Consider the following 27,882-nt stretch of genomic DNA (forward strand, 5'->3'; position numbering starts at 1 on the left):
CATTCCCTTAACTACTCACCCACGACAACCTGGCAGCTCCCTGCTTTGTCATTGCACTGTGGCTGTGTTCTCTGTGGAAAGGGTCTCCAGGAACTGGTATTTGCAGCTGAATTAAAGAGTCATAAAAGAGAAGGAAGAGTTAATGTCTTAGAAAGAGAAGTCTGTGTGTGTGTGTAAGATGGGTGGGAGGGTTTCCAGAAATCAGTTTGCTCCAGTGTCTTTTCTCTGGGATTTCCTTTTGAAAAAGCTGAAGCAGGGAGCAAACCATATGCCCTTTCTGATGTTCAAACTCAGAAGCTTCAGATTATGAGATTGACATGCTCCCAACTACACTAAGAAGGCTATGAAAGGCTTTTGGCTAAGTGCATGAAGGAACCACCTACACCAGTGACTGGGGCAGGGAAAAAGCCAGGGTTGTGCTGGAAGAAGCAGGGAGATCTGGTGCCCAGACACCTTTTGTGGCAGCAAACAAATCAACTCCTCCTGCCACTGAACAATCCACCTAGGACTAAGAGCAGCACTGGGGGGCTTTCTTCTTGCCACTTCTGCTGGCATGACCAGGTATCCTGGAGGCCTTTCTAGAAGAGAATTGAGAACTGAGTTGGGAAAACCAATTTGAAAACAGGAAGCTCAGATTTAGACTCATTTACTTATAATATTAAATAATCCTTCAATTCCAGTGTCACAATCAATACAATTGCTTCAGCCTGATAGTTTCCCAAAGGGAAAATTTAAATTCTCTCCAAGGGGAGTGGAGAGAAAACACTTTTCAGAGTCCAGGAGAGACAAGACTGGTGAGGGTAAGAGCTTGTAGAGGACCAACTGCTGTTGGTGAAAGAGAAAAGCTTTGGAGCCAACCCAGAATATTTCTGCAGTTCTGTGTAGCCCGAAAGGTTGTCTCTTCAATAAAAAGCAGTTAAAGATAAGAACAGTCATACTGAGTCAGACCAGTTCATCTAGCCCATTATCCTGTTTTCCGACAGGCCAATGCCAGGTGCCACAGAGGGAATGAACAGAATGGGTAATCATCAAGTGATCCATCCCCTTTCACCCATTCCCAGCTTCTGTCAAACAGAATCTAGAGACAGCATCCTGCCCCATCCCGGCTAATAACCATTAATGAACCTATCCTCCATGAACTTATCTAGTCCCTTTTTGAACCCTGTTATAATCTTGGCCTTTACAACATCCTCTGCAAGGAGTTCCCCAGGTTAACTGTGCATTGTGTGTAGAAATACTTCCTTTCATTCTTTTCAAACCTGCAGCCTATTCTTTTCATTTGGTGACCCCTCCTAGTTCTTGTGTTATAAGAAGAAGTAAATAACATTCCCTTCCTTGGTCCTTTAAAAAATATTATGTGACCCCCCCCCCCGCCCAATCTCATAGACTCATAGACTTTAAGGTCAGAAGGGACCAATATGGTCATCTAGTCTGACCTCCCGCATGATGCAGGCCACAAAAGCTGACTCACCCACAACAGAATCTTCCAGCCTGCGACCCCTGCCCTATGCTGCGGAGGAAGGCGAAAAACCTCCAGGGCCTCTGCCAATCTACCCTGGAGGAAAATTCCTTCCCGACCCCAAATATGGCGATCAGCAGAACCCCGAGCATACAGGCAAGATTCTACAGCCGGACCCTCATTTTACCCGCGATGGCCCGTTAATGCCTATTTGACTAAAATCACATTATCCCATCAAACCATTCCCTCCATAAACTTATCAAGCCTAATCTTGAAGCCAGAGAGGTCCTTTGCCCCCACCGTTTCCCTCGGAAGGCTGTTCCAAAATTTTACCCCTCTGACGGTTAGAAACCTTCGTCTAATTTCAAGCCTAAACTTCCCCACGGCCAGTTTATATCCATTCGTTCTCGTATCCACATTACTACTAAGCTGAAATAATTCCTCTCCCTCCTTGGTATTAATCCCTTTGATATATTTAAAGAGAGCAATCATATCCCCCCTCAGCCTTCTTTTGGTTAGGCTAAACAAACCGAGCTCCTCAAGTCTCCTTTCATAGGAAAGGTTTTCCATTCCTCGGATCATCCTAGTGGCCCTTCTCTGTACCCGTTCCAGTTTGAGTTCATCCTTTTTAAACATAGGAGACCAGAACTGCACACAGTACTCCAAATGAGGTCTCACCAGCGCCTTGTATAACGGAAGCAGCACCTCCCTGTCCCTACTAGAAATACCTCGCCTAACGCATCCCAAGATCGCATTAGCTTTTTTCACAGCCACGTCACATTGCCGACTCATAGTCATCCTGCGATCAACCAGGACTCCGAGGTCCTTCTCCTCCTCCGTCACTTCCAACCTATGCGTCCCCAACTTATAACTAAAATTCTTGTTAGTCATCCCTAAATGCATCACCTTACACTTCCCACTATTAAATCTCATCCTATTATTGTTACTCCAATTTACAAGGTCATCCAAGTCTCCCTGCAAAATATCCCGATCCTTCTCCGAATTGGCAATACCTCCCAACTTTGTGTCATCCGCAAACTTTATCAGCCCACTCCTACATTCGGTTCCGAGGTCAGTAACGAATAGATTAAATAAAATCGGACCCAAAACCGAACCTTGAGGAACCCCACTGGTGACCTCCCTCCAACCCGACAGTTCCCCTTTCAGTACTACCCGCTGCAGTCTCCCCTTTAACCAGTTCTTTATCCACCTCTGGATTTTCATATCGATCCCCATCTTTTCTAATTTAACCAGTAATTCCTCGTGCGGCACAGTATCAAACGCTTTACTAAAATCTAGGTAAATTAGATCCACCGCATTTCCTTTATCTAGAAGGTCTGTTACTTTCTCAAAAAAGGAGATCAAGTTGGTTTGGCACGATCTTCCTTTCGTAAACCCATGTTGTAATTTGTCCCAATTGCCATTCACCTCAAGGTCCTTAACTACTTTTTCCTTCAAAATTTTTTCCAAGACCTTGCATACTACAGAAGTTAAACTAACAGGCCTGTAGTTACCCGGGTCACTTTTTATCCCCTTCTTGAAAATAGGAACCACATTAGCTATTTTCCAGTCCATCGGTACCTCCCCCGAGTTTACAGATTTATTAAAAATTATCGCCAAGGGGCTTGCAATTTCTCGCGCCAGCTCCTTCAATATTCTAGGATGAAGATCATCCGGTCCACCCGATTTAGTCCCATTTAGCTGGTCAAGTTTGGCTTCCACCTCTGATACTTTAATGTCAATTGCCTCTCCTTTATTCCCCTCTGTCCCGCTCCCTCTATTCCTAAGCCCTTCATTAGCCTTATTAAACACCGATGCAAAATATTCATTTAGATATTGTGCCATGCTTAGATTGTCCTTAATCTCCACTCCATCTGCAAGCTTCAGTGGCCCCACTTCCTCTTTCTTTGTTTTCTTCCTATTTATATGGCTATAAAACCTCTTACTATTGGATTTAATTCCCCTCGCGAGGTCCAACTCTACACGGCTTTTGGCCTTTCTCACCGCATCCCTACATGCTCTGACCTCAATAAGGTAGGTTTCTTTGCCGATCTCGCCTCTCTTCCATTCTTTGTACGCTTTCTGTTTTTTCTTAATCGCCCCTTTGAGACGCCCGCTCATCCAGCTGGGTCTAATTCCCCTGCCTACTGACCGTTTCCCCTTTCTCGGGATACAGGCCTCGGACAGCTCGTGCAACTTCAGCTTGAAATAATCCCAGGCCTCATCTGCCTTTAGCTCTCTAAGTATGTTAGCCCAATCCACTTCCCTAAGTAGTTGCCTTAATTTATTAAAGTTGGCCTTTTTGAAATCGTAAACCTTAGTCACAGTCATAGTTTTATTTCTGTTAACCCTTCCATTTAGTTTAAACCAAATTAGCTCATGGTCACTCGAGCCAAGGTTGTCCCTTACAACCATTTCCTCAACGAGGTCCTCACTACTCACCAGCACCAAATCTAAAATGGCATCCCCCCTCGTCGGTTCAGCTACTACTTGATGAAGGAATTCATCTGCTAGCACGTCTAGAAACATCTGAGCCCTATTATTGTTACTAGCATTTGTTCCCCAATCTATGTCTGGGAAGTTAAAGTCCCCCATGATCACACAGCTCTTATTAGTTTTTACTTCCTTAAAAACATTAAATAGTTCTCTGTCCGCATCCAGGCTAGATCCCGGCGGTCTATAGCACACCCCAAGCAGTATCTCAGGGGAGGCTCTAGTAGTTCTTTTACCCAGTGTAATTGTTGCCCAGACAGACTCCGTCTTATCCATTCCATCACTTATTATTTCTTTACATTTTAGCTCATTATTGACATACAATGCCACACCCCCACCTTTACCTTTTTTCCGGTCATTCCTAAACAGCACATACCCTTCCATACCTGTACTCCAGTCATGACTACCATTCCACCACGTTTCGGTTATTCCTACGATATCAGGTTTCATTTCTTGGACCAGGAGCTCCAATTCCTCCATATTGTTACCTAGGCTTCTCGCATTGGTGTATAAACATCTTACCGTATGCTGTCTATCCTTTCTCCCATTAGTTATGCACTTTGGTACGGACCCTGTAGTGTCCATCTGCCCCCTCCGTCTTATGTCCAATTCCCTACCCCTACCTATATCTGTGCTTTTCTCCTCGCCCTCTTTTTCAGTGTTGGAATCTGGCGTGGAGATCAACTGGACATCTCCCAACCGTCTCCCCCAAGTTCCTAGTTTAAAGCCCTTTTGATGAGATGAGCCAGCCTCCCTCCCAGAAGTCTATTTCCTTCCCTACTCAGGTGAAGTCCATCCCGCGAGAACAGCTGTCTGTCCCCGAAAGCCTCCCAGTGGCCATACATCCCAAAGCCCTCCTTATAGCACCACTCCCTTAGCCAGCTATTTATCCTCACAATCCTGTCTGCCCTTTGCTGTCCTTCTCTAGGAACAGGCAGAATCCCACTGAAGATAATCTGAGCCTCGACTTCCTTAAGCGTCTTCCCCAGCCTGGCATAATCTCCCTTGATTCTCTCTAGCGAGAACCTAGCCGTGTCATTCGTTCCTACATGAAGGATGATCAAGGGGTTCTTACCCGCTCCTTTTAGGATCCTTTTCAACCGCAGGTCCACATCCCGTATCTTAGCGCCCGGCAGACAGCACACCCTTCTGTTTTCCGGGTCCGCCCTGGTTACAGGCCTGTCTAACCTCCTCAGTAAGGAGTCCCCAATCACATAAACCTGCCTTTGCCTGGGGGCAGCGCAATCTACCAATCTATCCCCTGTTCCCTGCGGCCGTAACTCCTGTCTGTCTCTATTTTCCCTTATAGTCCCCCTATTGCCATCCTGTATCCTCCCGGGGCCAAGTGTTGATGCTACTTCCATCAACTCCTCCCCCCTGTGTATTGGACTAGCTGCCCTTCTTTTCTTCCTCTGCCTCCCACCATCAGGTACCACCTGCTGCGTCCCCTCCTCGTTAGCCAAACACCCAAACCTGTTCCTGAGTTCTATTTCCCCCTCACTAGCCCTCCTTTTCCTTGGCCTGCTTCTCACGGTCACATGCTTCCACTGCTCTTGTTCTCCCCCCGACATTCCCCCCTCACAGACCATAGCCCCCGCTTCCATCTGCACCCCTGAGCATGCCCCTTCAGCCACCCCTTGCCTTTGCTCCATTAGCTGCTCAACCCCCCTTCTAAACTCTACCAGGGTCTCTACCTGCATCTCCAACCCCCGAACCTTTTCCTCTAACAGGGCAAGTAGGCGGCATTTCATACAGACATACCTCTGATCAGGTGCACCTGCTAGGACTATATACATACCGCAGCTGCTACATGCTTTCATCTGCATTGTGTCCCCTGCTGCCTGGCTCATGGCTGCTGTGGTCTCTGCCTGCAGCCTCTGAGGGAACAAAGCACACCGACCACCGCGCCCACCTGCCTCCCCTTCCACCTCCCCCTGTAAACTCCCACTTAAACTCCCCTGTTAGCAGCCCTGTTGGCCGGCTCCTGGGGGCCGCTGCTCGCTGCTGATCTCTCATATCCTGGAACCAACATTGATACAATAACACCACAAATAGCAAAGGTGAAAGTGAATGCACATGGAAGAAGTGTAGTAAGATGAGGCCTTGAAACATAAATCCTTATCAGAGGCCCAGTATGAGGCCTGAGGCCTGAACTAAAGTAATGGTCAAGACTTTGCTAACATAAAGCAAAGTTAAGCTGTGAGCCAGAGGCAGGCCCTGCTCACAGAAGCTGGCAAGGAAAGGGCTGATGCTGCAAGACGATACATACCTAAAAGGTTCTGTACTAGAGTAATCAGGAACCTGCTAGAACCAGTTAAGGCAGGCAGGCTAATTAGGACACCTGGAGCCAATTAAGAAGAAGCTTCTAGAATCAATTAAGGCAGGCTACTCAGGGCACCTGGGTTTTAAAAAGGAGCTCACTGGGAGCAAGAGGCACAAGGAACTGAGAGTGAGAGGGTGTGCTGCTGGAGGACTGAGGAGCACAAGTGTTATCAGACACCAGGAGGAAGGTCCTGTGGTGAGAATAAGGAAGGTGTTTGGAGGAGGCCATGGGGAAGTAGCCCAGGGAGTTGTAGCTGTCATGTAGCTGTTACAGGAGGCACTATAGACAGCTGCACTCCACAGGGCTCTGGGCTGGAACCTGGAGTAGAGGGCAGGCCCAGGTTACCCCCAAACCTCTCAATTGACCTGGACTGTGGGTTCTTCCAGAGGGGAAGGTCTCTGGGCTGTTCCCCAACCTACATGGTGAATCTCTGAGGCAAGAAAATTTGCCAATAAGTGCAGGACCCACCAAGATCGAGGAGGAACTTTGTCACAGTACTGAATACTAGATATTAGAACACTTCAATACTTGCACATTTCACATAGATAACAAGGAACAAACTGACCTTTCCCAATGACAGGGCCAAAAGAATAATATGATGAATAGAGTTGTTTTGTTTAAACCAACATGTACAAGGTGAGAGGTGGCACCTTGCTATGTAGAGGGGTTGTACCTTGCTACGTAGAGGGGTTGCACCTCAATATGTCAGGAGTGATGTGTAACTTGTTTGTACCTGTGTATAAGAATGCATCCCTGGGGCGGTATTTTGGTCCAGCCTAGGGGGCAGTGGAAAGCTTTGCCACTGACTGAGCTGAGTCCATTGTCAAGGGAGCACATATGTACTGGCTAGCAGAACCTTAGCAGCACCTTGAACTTTGTTTGCCGGGGAGCTGGAGGCTGTGTATCTTTAAAGGCAATAAACCTGGCTGACATGCCTTTGTACCTTACTAGAGTCTGTGGTCATTGGGGGTTCTCTCGGGGTCTGCTGTGTCAGCTATCTGAGCAGAGCTGACACAGCACACAGAGGGAACACACGCATGCAGCCAATTGATATTAACATTGAACTGAGCAGAGCACCACACCAGTAGCGTCTGACAACACTGGTGACCCTGACTTCTGATCTGCTGAGTAAGCGAGCTGTCCGCTGTAGGAACCGTGATCTAACATGGCAAAAAACCTCGAGCTAGGGAACCCCCTTTTCCCCTCCCTTTATATCCCCACAGAGTTTGATAACTCATGGACCTGCTGTATTGCCAGGAAGGGGGGGTCCATATAAATTTTAAAAAAGTAGGGAAACATGGACTGGCATATGTAGAGCGATGGTAGGCTCTAAAAAATAATAAAAGTAAAAAAGCAAGAATTCTGCAACTAATGTCTATGGCAATACAACAGCTGGAATTATTTCTAACTTTCTTGAAGATATGGTTGCCAAGCAGCAGAGATGCACACTCTGCTTCTAATCCTAACCACTCACTAATATTTGAAACATGGGCTTTTCTTATTTCCATATAGCAATGTTTTAAAATGTTAAATATAAAATAATGCAAAATTCCTTGTTACCAAATTAATACAATACATTTGGCAAATATTAATATATTTTTTATCAATTTATGTAACAAGTTTTAAATAAGGTGGTAATTTGTTCAAATGTAGCCCTTTTTATTTTTGTTTGCCTTACTTTGTATAGTTATGAATAAAATTCTGGTGCCATTTGTTTTTAATTGTAAGTTTGTCCTGTATGTCATGTGTGTTGTCTTGTGTTGTATTTTGTGTGTGTCACGTGACTATTTTTAATTATTTTTATTTTTTGTTGCAACAAAAGTCAATTTTACACCCTTTTAAAACACCTTTTGGCTCCCAAATATAACAAAGCATCATCACATACCTTCAAAATACCTGTATTTAAAATTTATTTTGGTTTAATTTTATAGTTGGTTTAATTGTATACACTTTTCTTTTGTTTTGTTATGTTAATGGGAAACAATGGTTGTTACTGTTTGTGCTTCTAAACAGTTAACAAGAGTGAAGTTGGTATCACAAGCAAATTAACTGTAAAAAGCTTGTTAAAATTATGTTACTAACTCTTTTGCTGAAACAAAGTATTCAGCAAGGAAAAGCACTACACCTTCTCATGGAAGACTGTGAGCATTTATTTTAGCTGTTAAGCATTACATTTAGTATAAAATATTAGTAATGCACCTCAAGTGAAAATGAATGTCTATACAACAATTGCAAAGGTATAGCTTGTGGTATAAAAGACTCGGTCCCTATTATATTGTCCCTATTACTGTAAACAAACTAAGTTAAACTTTGTATTAAGTTTAGCTTACTAAAAACAAACAAACTTTACTATGTTAACTAACAAAAGTTGTTTAAGTTGCATCCCACAGACCAAAAACGCCAGAAAATATCATACCCTAAAGTCAGTATATAGTAAAAAAAACCCAAGCATCAAGAAAAGAAAAATGAAGTGCTTTATAAGTAAGAGACTGGTCAAATACACCTCTATCTGTCATATATGGACACTTAAGTTAACAATCAGCTAAAAACCACTAGCTGGACCAGAATAAACTATTAGTTAATTTCAACTTGGTTACTGTGTAAAAACAACTGTATTATTGCTGTACTACTGTATTATCATTGTACTGCTGTAGTATTGCTGTATTGTATTGTTGCTGTACAACATGTACAATGTGCATAACCAGCACACAGGTAAAAATCAACAAACGAATGGCAGCAAACAACATGAAGGCAAGGAAAAAACAAATTGGTCAAGAAATTAAGTTACACAGTAACTACACGTTGGGTAAAATTCCCTGTTAGTACCAGTCATAATGTGGGTTACTGACACTGCATCCTAACTAAGGCACATGTTATTCAAAACAATTTTGCCCAGTGTCTGGGTACCAATACTACATCCTCACACAGCAATATTTGATAAATTGGTTACTGTCCATTCAGTAGGTTATCTGGAAGACAGCATCCATAAAAAACAACTGGATCTACATCAACTACTGGTGCATCACAAAGCAGTTCAACCAATGAAACAGAGAAGCTAGCCACTTCTATTTCCTGCCCAGTAAAGCTTACCAGAGGGTGACAACCAGCAGTAAGGGTAACCTATAACATGAATGGACAGTACTGTGTAGTAACTAATTACAATGTATTTATATATAAAGGCCTCAGTGGTAGTGTCACTACTCTAAATTTCTGATTTACTTCTCATATACATAGAACTGTGGGACACACTGTCACAGTCCCTATCCCAGTATTTCAAAACACTCAGCCTACTACTAATGATGAGACAGGTAATAACTGGAATTGCCCTAATAGAAGTGTGTTTCTATCTGTGTCACCAAAGTAAAAGGGCCAAAGTACACCACCAGACTGGAAAAACATGGTTATGCTTGGATATAAGGTGGTGTCATATGTACACATACATACTATACATATATGCCCATACACACTGCAAATATATATGCCATATCCATATAATTCATATATATTAATTATTTGGGAGTGCCTCTAAGGCTCAATCATAATACTACATTCCTCAGTCATGGTCCCGGGCCTAACATTCCCAGGCCCACCATAAGGGACTAAAAAATAATTGGATAATAAAATCTGCCTATCAGTCGTACGTGGGATTGTGCAGACTAAAAAGACAAATGGGGCATGAGTGTATGAATGGTAAAATAAGATAACCACATAACAGTGTTTAGCCCACTGGGTTATCTTCAGTTCATGCATTATGCTTTTCCGGGACAATGGGTAAACATCCTCCCCATAAAAAGACAAAAAGTGGGGGAATGTAGTAAGATGAGGCCCTGAAACATAAACCCTTATCAGAGGCCCAGTATGAGGCCTGAGACCTGAACTAAAGTAATGGTCAAGACTTTGCTAACATAAAGCAAAGTTAAGCTGTGAGCCAGAGGCAGGCCCTGCTCACAGAAGCTCGCAAGGAAAGGGCTGATGCTGCAAGAAGATACATACCTAAAAGGAACTGAACACTAGATATCAGAACACTCCAATACTTGCACATTCCACACAGATAACAAGGAACAAGCTGACCTATCCCAATGACAGGGCCAAAAGAATAATATGATGAATAGAGTTGTTTTGTTCAAACCAACATGTACAAGGTGAGAGGCGGCACCTTGCTACATAGAGGGGTTGCACCTCAATACGTCAGGAGTGATGTGTAACTTGTTTGTACCTGTGTATAAGAATGCAGCCCTGGGGTGGTGTCTTGGTCCAGCCTAGGGGGCAGTAGAAAGTCCCGCCACTGACTGAGCTGAGTCCATTGTCAAGGGAGCACATATGTACTGGCTAGCAGCACCTTAGCAGCACCTTGAACTTTGTTTGCCGGGGAGCTGGAGACTGTGTATCTCTAAAGGCAATAAACCTGGCCGGCGTGCCTTCATACCTTACTAGAGTCTGTGGTCATTGGGGGTTCTCTCGGGGTCTGCTGTGTCAGCTATCTGCTCAGAGCTGGGACAGCACACAGAGGGAACACATGCACGCAGCCAATTGATATCAACATTGAACAGAGCAGAGCACCACACCGGTAGTGTCTGACAACATGAAGCATCTTGTGTTTCATTCCTTATGTCCTGGTCCCATCATGTGGTATTTTGCACAGAAACATTATTTCCTGAGGAGAGACCCAGAAGTGGGGGCTGCATTCCTGTACCGAACAGTCACTAGAAACGTGCAGACAAAGGCCTTTAGGACGAGGCGTCCGTCACTGTCAAAAAATCATCTCCCTCCTGCAGATAACTGGCAGCCTGAATTTGTTCTTTATCCTTCTGGTGTGTGGGGGCTGGAATCAGCACTACCCAGCCCCTCTGTATGTAGTAGGAACAAACACAAACCTTGGCTTTAAAACAATCTGTCCCCTTCCTTCTCAGGGAAGATTTTTCTATGATTGTAGTTGAGCTTCAGTTCCCCTCTCCTAGGGTCGGGTTGGGTGTGGGGCCAGCTCCCAATGAGATCTGTTTTCACCTTTGCCCCCCTTTCAGTCACTCTGGGATGGTAACTCTGCTCCCAGCTGTCAGGTGACCAGGTGCTCATCCACACTGCTTGTGAGCTCCATGGTCATGTGTCACGCTCTTTGCTAGTACACATAGCATGCAGGAAAGCTAACCCTGCCAAATGTATTGATAGTATAGTAGTGAGCATAGCTGCTTTCCAAGTGCTTGAGCTGGGTTTAATTCCCAGCCAGTGCAATGTTTGGTTTTTCTCTTTTATTGTTTCCTTGTCTGGAAGTGGTTTAATTTCAGTCACGTTGTGTTGTAATCACATTATCAATAGAATGAGACAATAAATGTCTCAAAGCCCAGCAGGTCATACAGGATGGCGGGGTAGAAGGGGCTGAAATATACAGGGAGCTGCAGCACGCATCCTTGTGTCATCTGAGAAAAACACAACCCTTTGGAAACCCGCATCTCCATCCCCTGGCCTTCAGTGTTATAAGTCCAGCTGCGTGCGATGTTTGTGTGATGTTCCTGCATGATGGGGAAATAAAGTTTTGGGTCAGATTCCTTTACTGCTCGAATTATAATGACATGAACAAAAGGGAGGCAAAATAAAAATAAACCCAAAATTGCAATACAGTTAGGGAAAGAGAAGATCATGGTTAAGCCAAACACTTCAAAATAAAAAATAATACTAAGGGGGTGGGGAGAAGAGATCAGGTATTTGGAGATCTCCTTGATATTTGAACTCAGATTGCTAGAATCAAAATTCAGACTTGACATTGTAGAAAACCTGCTACTACTCGTCTCTGAACACCTGTGATGATCAAGATTGAGTTGGGACACCTGGTCTGCTTCAATCATTTATTGTCTCTCTGTCTCTCCCCCCCACCCCCCATTTCTCTCCTCCAATGTCTATGCATTTCTTCTCTTGCTCCCTCTCCCCCTGCCCTTTCCCAGGAACTCACACTCTACAGCTTATAGGAAAAGCTGAGTTTCCATGTTCTGTACATGATCCTGTGTCAGAGGACATGTGACCCCGGTCAAAACCAGTCACCAGAACAAAATGGCCCTTTATGGAAATTTCTCTGCCTACTCCCCAAAATACCCCCTCCCCCAATAAAGAGGCTCCTCATGAGAAATTTCAACCCAAAGACAAATTTGTGTGAAATGTTGAGAAGTGAAGAGCCGCCTTCCCTCCCCCCATCCCCAAAACTCTAGTGTCACCCCCATGGCACCAGCACAGGGAACCCAGTGAAATGAGGTTACAGAATACAAGGGAGGAGGCAGCAGGGGAGAGAGGTGACAGGGAGTCTCTCTTTTTCTTTCTCTCTTCCCTTTCTGTTCTTCTCTTCTCTTCCAGGAACTGCAGTCACAGCAGGGAGGGGTTTGTTTCATTATTAGGGATCCGTGTCTGTCACAGAGGTGGTGGAAGTGACAGATTCTGTGACTTCCTGTGACCTCTGTGACTTCTGCAGTGGCCACAGTGGCTGACTCCAGGGCCACCCAAGCAGCTGGCTCCAGGGACTGCCCAAGCAGTAGCCAATGCAGCTTGCCCTGGGGACCACTTTACCGGCGGTTCTGAGAGCAACGGGAGCAGCTGCACCTCAGTGGCCCCTGGCAGCACTCCTGGGGTGGCTGGAGCAGCAGCTGGCCCCCTGAGGTTCCCCCCTTCCTGGCAGCAGCTGGAGTGGCATTGGGCCCCGGGCTTCACCCCTGGTAGCTGGTACTCATTATCAATCAAATAAATCAAAATGCTTCCACCTGCCAGTGGATTTAGCCCAGGACCCTCAGAGTCAGCAGCTCTTACAGCCCCCACTGAGCTCTCTGGTCAGGTGTCCTAGAGCTGGAAGCCTCCTGTTTAGATCCTAAAATAGCATTTTTGCACTGGGGGGCTGAAATTTTAGACCGGACATTGCAGTTCCACCGTTATTTTATTGAATTGTTTCAACACAGCAAGTCAAGAATGTCTCCTAAGGGCGAGGATCTCTGCCATGGAAACAGCTGCCACTGCTCTCCAGGAGTCTGTGCACACCACACAGCAAAGTACAAACCTCCTCTGAACTTAAGGGGGGTCAGACAGTGACAGGGTTGGTAACACAAATACTTCAGACTACTAACCCCAGGTCCCTTTCTTTCTTTAACCCAGGACATGCCAGTCAACTGTTAAGCATGGCATTATCTTCATCTTAAAATACCTCTCAGTACATTTAACAGAGGAAGTGAAACCCCCTCCCCCAAATGGCTCCCTGTTAAGGAGTTGTACCATACCTGTCCCTGGAGACTGTCTGGTTTTATACCCTTAGAGCTTTCTCTCTTCAAACCCATCCTTATCCCAATCTATGGACCAACCTCCACATTTCAGAGTTTAGAATTTATTCTCATCACCCTAGTATGGCACTTTCCATGTGAATTAGACAAAGTTAATGGGGAAAGCTACATGGCTAATGAAAAGCAACACTCCAGATAATGGCTCAACTCCTAACCCTGCATTAACCACTTGCACCAGTGTAGGTGCTTGTTAGACAAACTTGGGCTGTAGGCAGGAGCGGCGCCAGGGTTTTTCGCGCCCTAGGCGGGGGTCCTTCCGTGCTCCCAGTTGTCGTCGGCAATTCTGTGGCGGGGGGGTCCTTCCGCGCTCCCGGTCTTTGGGGCACTTCGGCGGCGGATCCCGGAGTGAGTGAAGGACCCGCCGCAGAATTGCCGTCGAAGACCTGGAGCGCAGAAGGACCCCCCACCGCCGAATTGCCACAGAGGACGGCAAAATGCCGTCCGCCCCAAATCCTGGCACCCTAGACAACCGCCTACGTTGCCTAAATGGAAGCGCCAGCCCTGGCTGTAGGCAGTTATCTGTGTCTGTCATTAACAGCTTTGTCTGATAAGTGAAAGGCTGATGATCCAAACCCAACTGAAGATGGTGTTTTTGTTTTTAGTGATGAGACTCCAGTACATTTTAACAGAAAGAAAATCTCCTCTATTCTGGTCTAGCCTCATTTGACTCCTTCAGCCCATCTTCTTCCTCCCCCATCAGTGTGTTTCCTTCCCCACTGGGGACATGCAAAGATAAGCCTGGGTCAGTCTGTGTCACAGAGAGTCTGTATCCCATAGGTCAGTGGTTTTCAAACTGCAGGTCGTGACCCAGTACTGGGTCGCAGAATGTAAGGCACTGGGTCATGGCAGCTCTGCTCAGCACCGCTGACCAGGCTGTTAAAAGTCCCATTGATGGTGCTGCCTGGCTAAGGCAAGCTAGTTCTGACTACCTGTTCTGACACCGCGCTGTGCCCCAGAAGTGGCCAGCAGCAGGTCCAGCTCCTAGGTGAGGGGGCCTATGGGGCCTGCAGGCGAGAGCCGCACAGAGCTGCTTGCGTGCCTCCGCCTAGGAGCCGGACCTGCTGCTGGCTGCTCCTGGGGTGCAGCATAGTCTGCAGTGTCAGGACAGGCAGGAAACCTGCCTTAGCACTCCCACTGCACTGCTGAACCACCTGAGGTTACCCCCATCCCCTACCCCATCCCCGAGACCCCCCAAACCTGGAGTCCCTTCCTGCACCCTGAACCCCTCATCCCTGGCCCCACCCCAGATCCTGCACCCCAGCCCAGATCCATAACCCCCTCCCATACCCCCCACACCCAGCCCCAGTCCAGAGCCCCCTCCCACACCCTGAACCCCTCATCCCTGGCCCCACCCCAGATCCTGCACCCCAGCCCAGATCCATAACCCCCTCCCATACCCCCCACACCCTGCCCCAGTCCAGAGCCCCCTCCCACACCCTGAACCCTTCATTCCAGCCCCACCCCACAGCCCTTACCCCTGCACCCCAACCCTCTGCCCCTGCCCTGAGCCCCTCCCAAACTCCTCTTCCCCAGATCCATTGGGTCGTGGGCATCAACAGTTTTCTTCAACCAGAAAACAAGTGTGAAAACCACTGCCCTAAGAAATGTGGGTGAAGGACTCCAGCTGAGAACTGAATTAACTCCACTCACCTGGGTTAGAAACATTTGTTTCTCTCGAGTACATTGTGGGAAATGGGACATTCATTCAGACCCAGGAGGCAAGGAAGCGGCTTCATGACCTTGATTCCCAGGAAGGGAGAGAAGAAAAGGCCAGAGCTGCCTTTAGTCCCAAACTGGAGTCTCCTGGAAGATAGAAAGTCCCTTGGTCACTGAGGATCCCATGGGATCTTGCTGCTCCAAAGGCTTCAGAGTCCTCGGTGCGGGGAGGGGATTACTGCACCGTCTGAAATACAAGGGAGGACCCTGGAAGGGAAGGGAGGAACAGAAAATGGAGAGGAATGAAACAGACAGAAAACCCCTTGTCTCTCTCCTCTCCCCTCCCTCTCCCATAGAGTGACCAGATAGCAACTGTGAAAAAACAGGCTGGGGGTGGGGGGTAATAGGCGTCTATATAAGAAAAAGTCCCCCAAACCGGGACTGTCCCTTTAAAAATGGGACATCTGGTCACCCTACCCTCCCAGCAAGAAATGTGATTATTGGGGAAACTCCCCACCATGAGCGGCAGAGATCACAGAGATATTCGCCGGACACTGAGCAGTGATAGACTTGTTGCCTCCTATCCCAGTGAGAGCTGCAGGTGTGGCCTGCTGTGCTTTCCTTAACAGGTGCTGGAATAATTTGCAGCACGGAGACCTGGCTCGGGGCTCATCGGGCAGAAGATTTGCTTGCCCCAGTGGGTGTGGGGGTCCTTGGGGGAAGAGGCTGAGCGGGGGCAGGGCATGGGGGCAGAGCACAGGCAGGGCCATGGTCTGAGTGCTGGTGGCTCCCCCACTGCTCAGGAGGTTCTGTCCAAAGGCAGCAGCCCAGCCCCCCTCCAAAGGGAGGTGTGTCACATCCAGCATTTCTTGCCCCATTTGGGGAGGCTCAGCCTCCCCGAGCCTCTTATACCCACCGCCCACGCACAGTGTCACTGGTAAATATGGTCAGAGGAGACTCTGGGGGCCTGGGGTGTGAAATACCTGGATGAAACTGGCTGCCTGAGCCCAGCCCCTCTGCACTCAGGGGAGCGGTGAGAGGGGGAGGGAGCTCAGTGAGTAAATCCTCAGAAATCTCGCCCCTGGGTTTGTAATGTCAGGCTCCAGCAGACAAGTCCCTCTATGTGTCAAGGGAGGGGCGGTGAGGGGGAGGGCTATGGAGTGTCTCTGATAGGGGGAGGGACTGTGAGGATGTAGCAGGAGCTCCCTGACATGGGAGTTGAACTACCCCCTCCCCCCAGGTGCTTTGGGGGGCCCTAGGGCACACCATGGGGCTGCTGTCCCTGCAGGGTCCCTGGGAGTCACAAAGGGGTTATATGAGGTTACTGCCCCATCGTCCTGGGGTGGGGGACTGGAGCCCCCGGAACAGCCCTGTGGGGACTCAGCCCTGTGGGGAATTCACTGTCTGTGGAAAAGCACATCTAGGAATTGGGATTCCCAGCTGCATTAAAGCGGCATGAAGGAGAAGAGAGAGTTAAAGCTTTAAAGAAGTCTGCGTGAGGTGGATGTGAAGGAGGATGCCCAGCTCTCAGTCTGCAGTATGGCCGACCCCGAACGTTCATTTCTAGCAGAGCATTCGGAACTCAACTGGGGGAACCAGACTTTCATTACAGAACGCTCATGATCAGAAGACATCTTTATTTATATTTTTTTATAATATGATATAATCCTTCAATCCTTCAATCCTGGTGTCGCCATCAATAACATGGCTTGTTCAGCCTTGTGGGATACCAAGGGTAAAACTAACCGCTCTTCAAATCCAAGAGAGTGGAGATAAATCACCTCTCAGAGTCAATGCGGGGTAATCAATAGGCAGACTGTGGGCCAAATCGCTCTTGAATGGACCCCAAAATCTTTTTATTTACTTATTATTATCATCATTATTTTTATTTTTTATTATTATTTACGCTAGAGTCTGGACATTGACTAGACCTTGACAAAAAATAATGGCTCACCCCTAAGAACGGGGTTGCGTTACATTCCTTATGTCCTCACTCCATCTTGTGGCCATTTCCTTTCCCTCCTTTTGGTGAAAAGCTTTGGGATTTTGTGTAGAAACTTTATTTCCTCAGGAGAGACCCAGGAGCGACAGAACAAGGAGTAACGGTCTCAAGTTGCAGCTGGGGAGGTTTAGGTTGGATATTAGGAAAAACTTTTTCACTAGGAGGGTGGTGAAGCACTGGAATGGGTTACCTAGCGAGGTGGTGGAATCTCCTTCCTTAGAGGTTTTTAAGGTCAGGCTTGACAAAGCCCTGGCTGGGATGATTTAGTTGGGAATTGGTCCTGCTTTGAGCAGGGGGTTGGACTAGATGACTTCCTGAGGTCCCTTCCAACCCTGATATTCTATGATTCTATGAGTGGGGGCTGCCTGCATGTACCAAGCACCCAGTAGATTAGAAGGTGACCGACAAACACTCTTAAGACGAGGCAGCCGTCCCTGTCAAAAAAATCATCTCCCCTCTTCACTTGAGTGACAACCTGAATTGTTCCTTAATCGGGCAGAGCCCAAGGATTGGAATCAGCAGTAACAAAACTATCTGTACATAGAAGGAACCAACACAAAATGTGCTTTAAAAGGAGCTGTCTCCTTCCTTCTGGGGTAAAATTTGTCATTATGGTCATCAATTTTCATTTCCCTTCTCTGAGGGCAGAGATGGGATTGGAGCCACCTCCGGGTGGGATGTAGCACCCATGTCCCCATCTGTCAGTCACTCTGGGAACCTGTCTCTGCTCATAGCTGACCGACTGCCTCCAGCCAGCTCTGTGGGGGTGAGTCATTTGGCAAGCATAAGTGGCACATAGGAGAGATACTTTTACCAGATACCTTGGTGGTATAGTGGTGCGCATAGTTACTTTTCAAGCAGTTGATGTGGGTTCAGTTCCCAGCCAATGCAATGATGTGATGTTTTCTCCACTGGGCATTGGTTTAATTTCACTCACATTGTATCAGTTTAGCAATGGAATGAGAGAATCAATGTCCCAATTCCCAGCAGGTCATTCAACACACAGTGGTAGAAGAAAGGGGCGAGACTATACGGTGAGCTGTTGGAGTTATCCTTGTATTACAATGTTTGGTTTATTTAAAAAAAAATTCCTTTACTTCCCTCTCCCTTTAAGTCTCAGAGTCTTTAAGCACAGAAGAGACTAGTGTGATCATCTAGTCCAACCTGCTGCACCTTGCAGGCCAAAAGACCCCACCCACCCACTCCTGTAATGCGCCGGATTAACTTTTTGTGGGCCTGGCGCCAAACATATTTGTGGGCCCCCCGGGGGAATGATTGTAAAAGGGGCTGGGGGCAAAAGCACAGTAGGGCGGGAGCTAGGGTTGGTCCCTGGAGCAAGGGAGGGGCCAGGGGTAAACTGCAAGTGCAGCAGGGCTGGGGCGGAGGTAAAGAGGATCCCCGCCCCCTCCCTGACCACATAGAGCTGGTACCTACCTGGTTCTAGCCCATTCTCTTCATCTCTCTCTGCACTGAGCTGCCCCTCCTCCTGCAGCAGCAGGACAGGTTCTCTTCCAGCCCTCTGGGGTGGGTGTTGGGAGTGGGAGGAGTGGAGACTAATGTGGTTACTCCTGTAACCAGACTTTTAGTTTCCAGTCAGCACTGCTAACCGGACACTCAGGTTCTGTTTTCTACTGGAGTTTCCAGTCTAAAACTGGATACCTGGCAACAGGGGTGCCAGAAAAGCCTGAGGGGGGAGGGGCAAGCAATCATTTTTAAGTTGGGGGGAGGGGGAAGCAAGTGGTGGGTACGCTAGGGAGTGGAGAGGAGATAGTGGGCAGGGCCATGTCTGCTGTACTGCCCAGGTAGGTTGGAGACTGTGCAGATCAGCTGACATAGTATCCCCAGCCCAGGTGACACGACAGTCAGTGGTGGATTTAGAGTTAGTGGGGCCTCCCAGCCCTGTGCTCAGCTTCATTTTTGGGGCCCCTCCTTGGGACACAGCCAAGAAAAAGAACATTCTCTCTTATCCCCCTCCCCGTTCTTCATTCTTTTTTTCTTCATCCTCCTATAAGTAATAGCAAGTAAATGAAAATAAAGTGAGGTACCTTGATTGTTCTTGTAGTCTAACTTATTTTTCCACAGACCACTTGAAAATCACATAGGGTCTCAACAGACCACTTAATGGTCTTTCCAAATATTGTAAAAAACATTGGGGTGCGGGTTCTGGCCAGGAGCTAGAGTGAGGGAGGGGGCTCAGGGTTGGGGCAGGAGTTTGGGGTGTGGAACGCTTACCTGGGGCAGCTCCTGTTTTGTGCGAGGGGTGCAGGTGGGAAGGGGGGGTGCAGGAGCTCCCCTTTGGTGCTCTGGATGGGGGTGGGGATGTGGGGGGGGTGCAGGAGTCAGGGCATGGGGTGTGGGGGAAATGTGGGGGGGTGCAGGAGTCAGGGCAGGGGACTGTGGAGGTGTGAGGGTGTGCATGGGTCAGGAAAGGGGGCTGGGGAGGTGTGGGGGTGCAGGGGTAAGGGCATGGGGCTGGGGGGGTGTGAGGGGATGCAGGGATCAGGGTGGGCACAGGGCTGGGCGTGTGGGCTGGGGTCATGACGGTGCTCATGGCAGGGGACTGGAGGGGGTATGCCCCGATTCCAGGCCCTTCCCCAAGACCCCGCCCCCGCCTTGTCTCCTCCTCCTCCCTGAAGCAGGGAGCACGCTGAGGCTCCGCTCTTTCCCCTCCCTTCTGCCGGGAAACAGCTGATCAGCGGCAGGGAGAGAGGGAGGGGAGGGAATGGAGCACACTGGGGGAAGAGGCGGGGGAGGAGCCTGGCTGCCGGCAGAGGCTGCTGTGCTGCAGCAGGAGATGGCAGCATCAAGCTTCTGCCCCCACAGGAGAGAGCTGGGGGCGGAGAAGAGTGGGCTGGGCCCCCTTTGGACCGTGTGCCGGGTACCATGGCGCCAGTTGCGCCATGGTAAATCCGGTACTGGTAGGAGGGGAGGCAGCTCTGTTCACTGCCCCTACCCCAGGCAGCGCATGGAGGCCCTCTGCTCCCCTCCCCCAATGGGTGTGCAGAGATATGCCAGCAGCACTAAGGTGACTCCCTGCCCACTCTGCCTCCATCCCTCTGTGCCACTCCCAGAAGTAGCTGGCATGTCCCGGTATCCCCTGGGGCGGGGGGAGTGTCTCCACGTGCTGCCCTTGCCCTGACTACCAACTCCGCAGCTCCCATTGGCCAGGAACTGCAGCCAATGGGAGCTCTGAGGGCAGTGCCTGCAGGCAGCGGCACACGGAGATCCCCTGGCCATGCCCACCTAGAAGCTGCTACCGGAGTGTTGTGTGTACCAGTCACTTTGGGAGCTGCACTACCCGGGGTAAGCACCACCACTCCTGCACCCAACCCCCCTCCCCCAGTGCAGAGCCCTCACCCCACACCCAAATTTCCTCCCATAGCTTTGCTCGTCTTTCTTTCACCCAGAACCATCCTTCTTCTCCTGGGCTGCAAGTAGCCATCCCTGGGATGCCAAGAGGCAGGCACAGGATTCTACCTCTCAGCAGCCAACCGCACCTCCCCAGACTTTGCAGAATGAATGGTGGCACTCTACTAACCCCACTTAGCCACACTGAGGTGCTTAACTTCTGCCCTGCCTTCCTCAGCATGACTTTCCTCTTTTGCCCCATTCCTGCCTCACTTCCTCCTTTGGCAAGTCACGCAAAGGAGGCCAGCAGGAAGAGCCGGCCTCCATAGGCCAAATTCTCGGGGCAGACGAGGCCAAGCCACAAGGCTTCAAAAGGTGACTGGCCTAGATCCTGTAGCTTCCCCCTGCTCGTGCCAAGGCTTTTCCTCAGCTCATTTCATCACCCTCTGTCATGCAGGGGTGGGGGTTATCGCAGGGACAGGCCAGTGGCACCAATAGGAGCACCTTGCTGGACAGCTAGGAAAAGTAAGCCACCATGTTTCTGCCTGGTTTCAAACCAGGGACCTTTTGCATGTTAGGCAAATGTGATAACCACTACACTACAGAAACTCTGTTGCAGTGCTATGCCTCTCCCTTCATAAGAACATAAGAATGGCCATACTGGGTCAGACCTAAGGTCCATCCAGCCTAGTATCCTGTCTGCCAACAGTGGCCAATGCCAGGTGCCCCAGAGGGAGTGAACCTAACAGGTAATGACCAAGTGATCTCTCTCCTGCCATCCATCTCCACTCTCTGACAAACAGAGGCTAGGGATACCATTCCTTACCCATCCTGGCTAATAGCCATTAATGGACTTAACCTCCATTAATTTATCTGCAAAAAGAACGAGGAGTACTTGTGGCACCTTAGAAACTAACAAATTTATTTGAGCATAAACTTTTGTGAGCTAAAACCCACTTCATTGGATGCATGCAGTGGAAAATACAGTAGGAAGATATATATATACACAGAGAACATGAAAAAATGTGTGTTGCCATGCACACTATAATGAGAGTGATCAGTTAAGATGAGCTATTATCAGCAGGAGAAAAAAAAAACCTTTTGTAGTGATAATCAGGATGGCCCATTTCCAACAGTTGACAAGAAGGTGTGAGTAACAGTAGGGGGGGAAATAAACATGGGGAAACAGTTCTACTTTTTGTAATGATCCATCCACTCCCAGTCTTTATTCAAGCCTAATTTAATGGTGTCCAGTTTGCAAATTAATTCCAATTCAGCAGTCTCTTGTTGGAGTCTGGTTTTGAAGTTTTTTTGTTGTAATATTGCGACTTTTAGGTCTGTAATCGAGTGACCAGGGAGCTTGAAGTGTTCTCTGACTGGTTTTTGAATGTTATAATTCTTGACGTCTGATTTGTGTCCATTTATTCTTTTACATAGAGACTGTCCGGTTTGGCCAATGTACATGGCAGAGGGGCATTGCTGGCACATGATGGCATATATCACATTGGTAGATGGGCAGGTGAACGAGCCTCTGATAGTGTGGCTGATGTGATTCGGTCCTATGATGGTGTCCCCTGAATAGATATGTGGACAGAGTTGGCAACGGGCTTTGTTGCAAAGATAGGTTCCTGGGTTAGTGTTTTTCTTGTGTGGTTGCTGGTAAGTATTTGCTTCAGGTTGGGGGCTGTCTGTAAGCAAGGACTGGCCTGTCTCCCAAGATCTGTGAGAGTGAAGGATCATCCTTCAGGATAGGTTGTAGATCCTTGATGATGCACTGGAGAGGTTTTAGTTGGGGGCTGAAGGTGACGGCTAGTGGCGTTCTGTTACTTTCTTCGTTGGACCTGTCCTGTAGTAGGTGACTTCTGGGTACACTTCTGGCTCTGTCAATCTGTTTCTTCACTTCAGCAGGTGGGTATTCTAGTTGTAAGAATGCCTGATAGAGAGCTTGCAGGTGTTTGTCTGAGGGATTGGAGCAAATGGAGTTGTATCTTAGAGCTTGGCTGTAGATAATGGATCATGTGGTGTGGTCTGGGTGAAAGCTGGAGGCATGTAGGTAAGTATAGCGGTCACTATGTTTCCTGTATAGGGTGGTGTTTATGTGACCATTGCTTATTAGCACTGTAGTGTCCAGGAAGTGGATCTCTTGTGTGGACTGGTCCAGGCTGAGGTTGATGGTGGGATGGAAATTGTTGAAATCATGGTGGAATTCCTCAAGGGCTTCTTTTCCATGGGTCCAGATGATGAAGGTGGCATCAGTGTAATGCGAGTAGAGATGAGGCGTTAGGGGACGAGAGCTGAGGAAGTGTTGTTCTAAGTCAGCCATAAAAATGTTTGCATACTGTGGGGCCATGTGAGTACCCATAGCAGTGCCGCTGACTTGAAGGTATACATTGTCCCCAAATGTGAAATAGTTATGGGTGAGGACAAAGTCCAGCCACCAGGTTTGCCGTGAGATTATTGGGGATACTGTTCCTGACAGCTTGTAATCCATCTTTGTGTGGAATGTTGGTGTAGAGGGCTTCTACATGCATAGTGGCCAGGATGGTGTTTTCTGGAAGATCACCAATGGATTGTAGTTTCCTCAGGAAGTGACAGTCAGTAGTGTCTCAAAGATAGCTAGGAGTGCTGGTAGCGTAGGGCCTGAAGAGGGAGTCTACATAGCCAGACAATCCTGCTGTCAGGGTGCCAATGCCTGAGATGATGGGGCATCCAGGATTTCCAGGTTTATGGCTCTTGTGTAGCAGATAGAATACCCCTGGTCGGGGTTCTAGGGATGTATCTGTGCAGATTTGTTCTTGTGCTTTTTCAGGGAGTTTCTTGAGCAGATGGTGTAGTTTCTTTTGATAACCCTCAGTGGGATCAGAGGGTAATGGCTTGTAGAATGTGGTGTTAGAGAGCTGCCTAGCAGCCTCTCGTTCATATTTGGACCTATTCATGATAATGACAGCACCTCCTTTGTCAGCCTTTTTCATTGTGATGTCAGAGTTGTTTCTCAAATAAATTTGTTAGTCTCTAAGGTGCCAAAAATACTCCTTGTTCTTTTTTCTGATACAGACTAACACAGCTACCACTCTGAAATCTATTAATTTATCTAGTTCTCTTTTAAGCCCTGTTATAGTCCTAGCCATCACAACCTCCTCAGGCAAGGAGTTGGACATGTTGACTGTGTGCTGTGTGAAGAAGAACCTCCTTTTATTTGTTTTAAACCTGCTGCCCATTAATTTCATTTGGTGGCCCCTAATTGTTATATTATGGGAACAAGTAAATAACTTTTCCTTGTTCACTTTCTCCACACCACTCATTATTTTATATACCTCTATCATATCTCCCCTTAGTCTCCTCTTTTCCAAGCTGAAAAATCCTCGTCTCTTTAATCTCTCCTCATATGGGACCCGTTGCAAACCCTAATCATTTTAGTTGCCCTTCTCTAAACCTTTTCTAATGCCAGTATATCTTTTTTGAAATGAGGAGACCACATCTGTACGCAGTATTCAAGATGTGGGTGTACCATGGATTTATATAAGGGCAATAAGATATTCTCCATCTTATTCTCTATCCTTTTTTTTAATGATTCCTAGCATCCTGTTTGCTTTTTTGACTGCCGCTGCACACTGCGCGGTCATCTTTAGAGAACTATCCATAATGACTCCAAGATCTCTTTCCTGATTAGTTGTAGCTAAATTAGCCCCCATCATATTGTATGTATAGTTGGGGTTATTTTTTCCAATGTGCGTTACTTGACATTTATCCACATTAAATTTCATTTGCCATTTTGTTGCCCAATCACTTGGGCACTTTTGTGAGAATTCTTTGAAGTTCTACACAGTCTGCATAGGTCTTAACTATCTCGAGCAGTTTAGTATTGTCCGCAAACTTTGCCACCTCACTTTTTACCCCTTTCTCCAGATCATTTATGAATAAGTTGAATAGGATTGGTCCTAGGACTGACCCTTGGGGAACACCACTAGTTACTCCTCTCCATTCTGAACATACCAATGGGCCAACCTGGAGAAAGTGGTGGCAGCCCTTTGATAGGTCAGCTGGTAGAGCAAAGGACTGGAGCCGGCACTCAGGAAGTCATCCTTACATCGCCCTTCTGACTCCAGCTTGAAGGAGAGCTTCTTTTTCTTCCCCTTGCTGAGAAAGACCAAGACTAGAAAGAAAGGTCAGGTGGGCCAACTCGGTGCACAAGTCCACCCTGTCTTTTCTTGCTTGGGAGCCTGAAATGAGAGACTCATGGCGGGTAAAGGCACCGCTGTGCTTACAGAAAACAGCCCACTGCTGCACTCAAAGGGACCAAAGAGCATCTCAAAGCCTGGGATTGAATCAGGGACCTCTAGATCTTCAGTCTAACGCTCTCCCAACTGAGTTACTTCAGCACCTAAAGGGCACCTTTTTGGCCTGCTGTTTCTCTGTCTGGGATGTTTTTGTCAGCCATGGCACACAAAAAGAGCATCATTGCGAGTGCCCACGAAGGCAAGATGAATTTTCGCCTGCCTTGCTCAGCTTGACTTGCTTCCTCCCCCCATTCCTGTCTTAGATCCTGGGTTACCTGGTGGCTGAAGGTGGTCCATTGTCTCAAGCGGTGCCAGAGCCTGACAAAATGCCCCTGGGCAGCCTTTGCTCGGCACATGTGGGCCGTGCACATTTGCAAATACTTTAAAGCTCCTGTCAGTAAGTTCTGGGGACAGTTGCTCACCTTTAGAGGAAGCTCCCTAAAATTGGCCTGTCTCACCCAGTGGTACATTGACCTCTGTTCAGACTGAGCCGAAGTGGGGGGCTCGCTGCTGTGGCCGCCGCTGCTGTGAAGGCGGCCACTGTTGCGGATGAAGCCATCCTGCAAGCACCTTCAACCTAGCCACCCACTGAAAATCCTGTGGGATGTAAGGTGGGAGTAGAAGAACACTAGGGGGAGGGGCTTCCTAATCTCCTCCCCCTTCTGACATCATCAGCCATCTCATACCCGGTGCTGCACCCAGTGAAGAAAAAATAAAATATGGCCATATCTGAAGAGTCAGGTGCGTTCTTTGTGGTTGCCCCGCCATTCCTCTCGGGCCTGACCTGACCTCCATCTCAGCCACCCCGAAAATTGAAAAACAAAAAAGTAGAGCCGTAAAAGGCTTCAAAGCCCACCAGGCCCAACCCCCCTTCTAATACAGCAGAAAAGCCACACTTCTCCTGACTAGGTAGGGACATCTTATTGCCCCACAAGAAGTGGAAGGCCATCATGTTTGGTCTCAGCAGCACTCGTGGAGCAGGGGGAAATACATGGCTGAAGAAATTCCCCACAGCCAAAAGATAGGTCTTGAGCATCACAACTTTGTAGGCTAATGACAACGTCCACTTACGCCACCGGCCAAGCCATTCCTCACAGGCCAGCAACTGCTTCTCCCACTTCGTGTTTCCCACCTCATCCCCAACTGAGTGCTAGAAGGCCCAGCTCCTCAACCTGCCCACTCTTGCAGCCCTCCTCCTCTGCCCTGACTGATAGGGAGGAATATTAAGCCTCCTTCCCTTAGGCCTGCTCTTCAGCGTTCCTGGGGAACACCAACACCGCCCAAGTGACTTTGGGCCAGTAGGTCAACCAATAGGGCTGCGTCCTAGGCCAGGCTGCAGCCCAGCTTCAGGACTCAGAGGAAATGGAGCTCGCATCCCTACGCACAGGACTCCAGGCATGGCCAGCCTTCTGGATCAAACGTCCTCCATGCACTGCCTGGGGTAGGGGCAGTGCACAGAGCTGCCTCCCCTCGCACCAGTACTGGATTTACTATGGTGCAACTGGCACCATGGCGCCAGGCCCATGGTCCAAAGGGGCCATTCTGGCATGGAGGACTCTGTGGGGACACTTTTTTCTGGCACGGAGGACCCTGGGGGAACATGCCTCTCTGGCCAGCCCTGCATTTGCTCAAAAAGTCAGCACACAGCGCTTTGCTGCAGGCCCAGAGGCCTTTCTTCCTTCAGACTGTGAGGACAGTGGACAGGTGAGGAAGTAGTACCTTCAGTCGCCAGCAGTAAAGGGCCCTTCCTAGGAAAGGCCAAGTCCTGAAAAGGAAAATCTGGAATCAAGGAGAGTCCTTCTGAAATATCACAAGGGGAAAGTGTCTCTCTGCCTGACCAAGGACTTGAATCCTGGACTCTCAGATTAAAAGTCTGCTGCTTTACCAACTGAGCTAGGCAGACTCACCTCTGAAAGAAGCAAATTAAGTGCAGAAGAGAAACTAGTCAAGAAAAAGAGGGCTGGAAACAATACAGAAAACCTGCTTCTCTCGCTCTCCTAGCAGTCCTAGCCCCAGCCTGCTCCTCCATCCGGCACACTGAGGCCTTATTCTTTTTTTAGTTAAATATCAAATCCAGGAGAAAACACAGTTATACAAAGCAAAACGAAATCACAAACAGAAATGTCATTGGAAATACAAAAATAAAAAGGGAAAATGCAATACCCATCACTTTATTGTATCTGGGCCATTCCTGTATTGAGAGCACCCGCTAAGGTCCCTGTGTGCTTATGAGAAACCCGGAGGAACTCATGCCACAGCATGAACATGAAAGTCAACTGCTCCCAGGTGCTGCAGTAAAACCCTTTCCGTGCTGTGACATTGCACTCCATATGATTTTATGAAAATATGCTAATAAATGAATATAATGTAACTGGAATATGCTTCATGCAAAAGGTCTTTTGTAAGGTATCATTACAAATCTTATAATCTACTGTGTGTGTTCATCCTATTTGTATGAACCTATCGTTCTTGTATCTGAAACTAGTAATATAACTCTGAGGTTCTGTTGTAATTATGCAAAGTGTGGGTCATTAATAGTGGTTTGGAATCTTGATGGCTCCCATTAACCAGGACAATTGACTGTAGATGGCTCTGTCCTGCACCATTTGTGAGTCCGGCCAGGAAGAATAAAACCTTGGGGTCTCACAGGACATGTGACCATGTCACCTGGTACAGGAATCCATCTTAAACCTGGGGCTTTTCCCCAGGAGAGAGACAAAAGATTCCTGCCTTGTACCAAAGCTGTATAAGGGGGTGGAACAGAAGAAAGGTAGCTGCAGTCATGAGAAATCCCCTAGCTAGCACCTGAGCTGTAACAAGGACAATACCAGGTGAAAAGATTGGGCCCAGACTAGAAATAAGTCTAGTCTGCAAAAGAAGCTTCTTGGAAGATGGTGAGGGTGAGATTTTATCTGTATTGAGTTTCATACTGTATTAGGCTTAGACTTGCATGTTTTTGTTTTATTTTGCTCTATGGAGAATACAAAAGGGCCCGGGGACCCCCCCCCACCACCACC

The 27,882-nt window shown here is 47.9% G+C and overlaps 1 non-coding gene and 1 pseudogene across 1 annotated transcript; both read right to left on the bottom strand.

Annotated features, from left to right (window-relative positions):
• LOC135889359 (zinc finger protein 850-like) overlaps positions 1-27,882 on the bottom strand; it is a 452,984-nt pseudogene that overhangs the window by 52,485 nt on the left and 372,617 nt on the right.
• TRNAV-AAC (transfer RNA valine (anticodon AAC)) lies at positions 21,125-21,197 on the bottom strand. Its single transcript has one exon. It is a non-coding gene; the product is annotated as a tRNA-Val (tRNA).

Source organism: Emys orbicularis, chromosome 15, assembly GCF_028017835.1.
Source record: "Emys orbicularis isolate rEmyOrb1 chromosome 15, rEmyOrb1.hap1, whole genome shotgun sequence".
Classification (NCBI taxonomy): Eukaryota; Metazoa; Chordata; order Testudines; family Emydidae; genus Emys; species Emys orbicularis.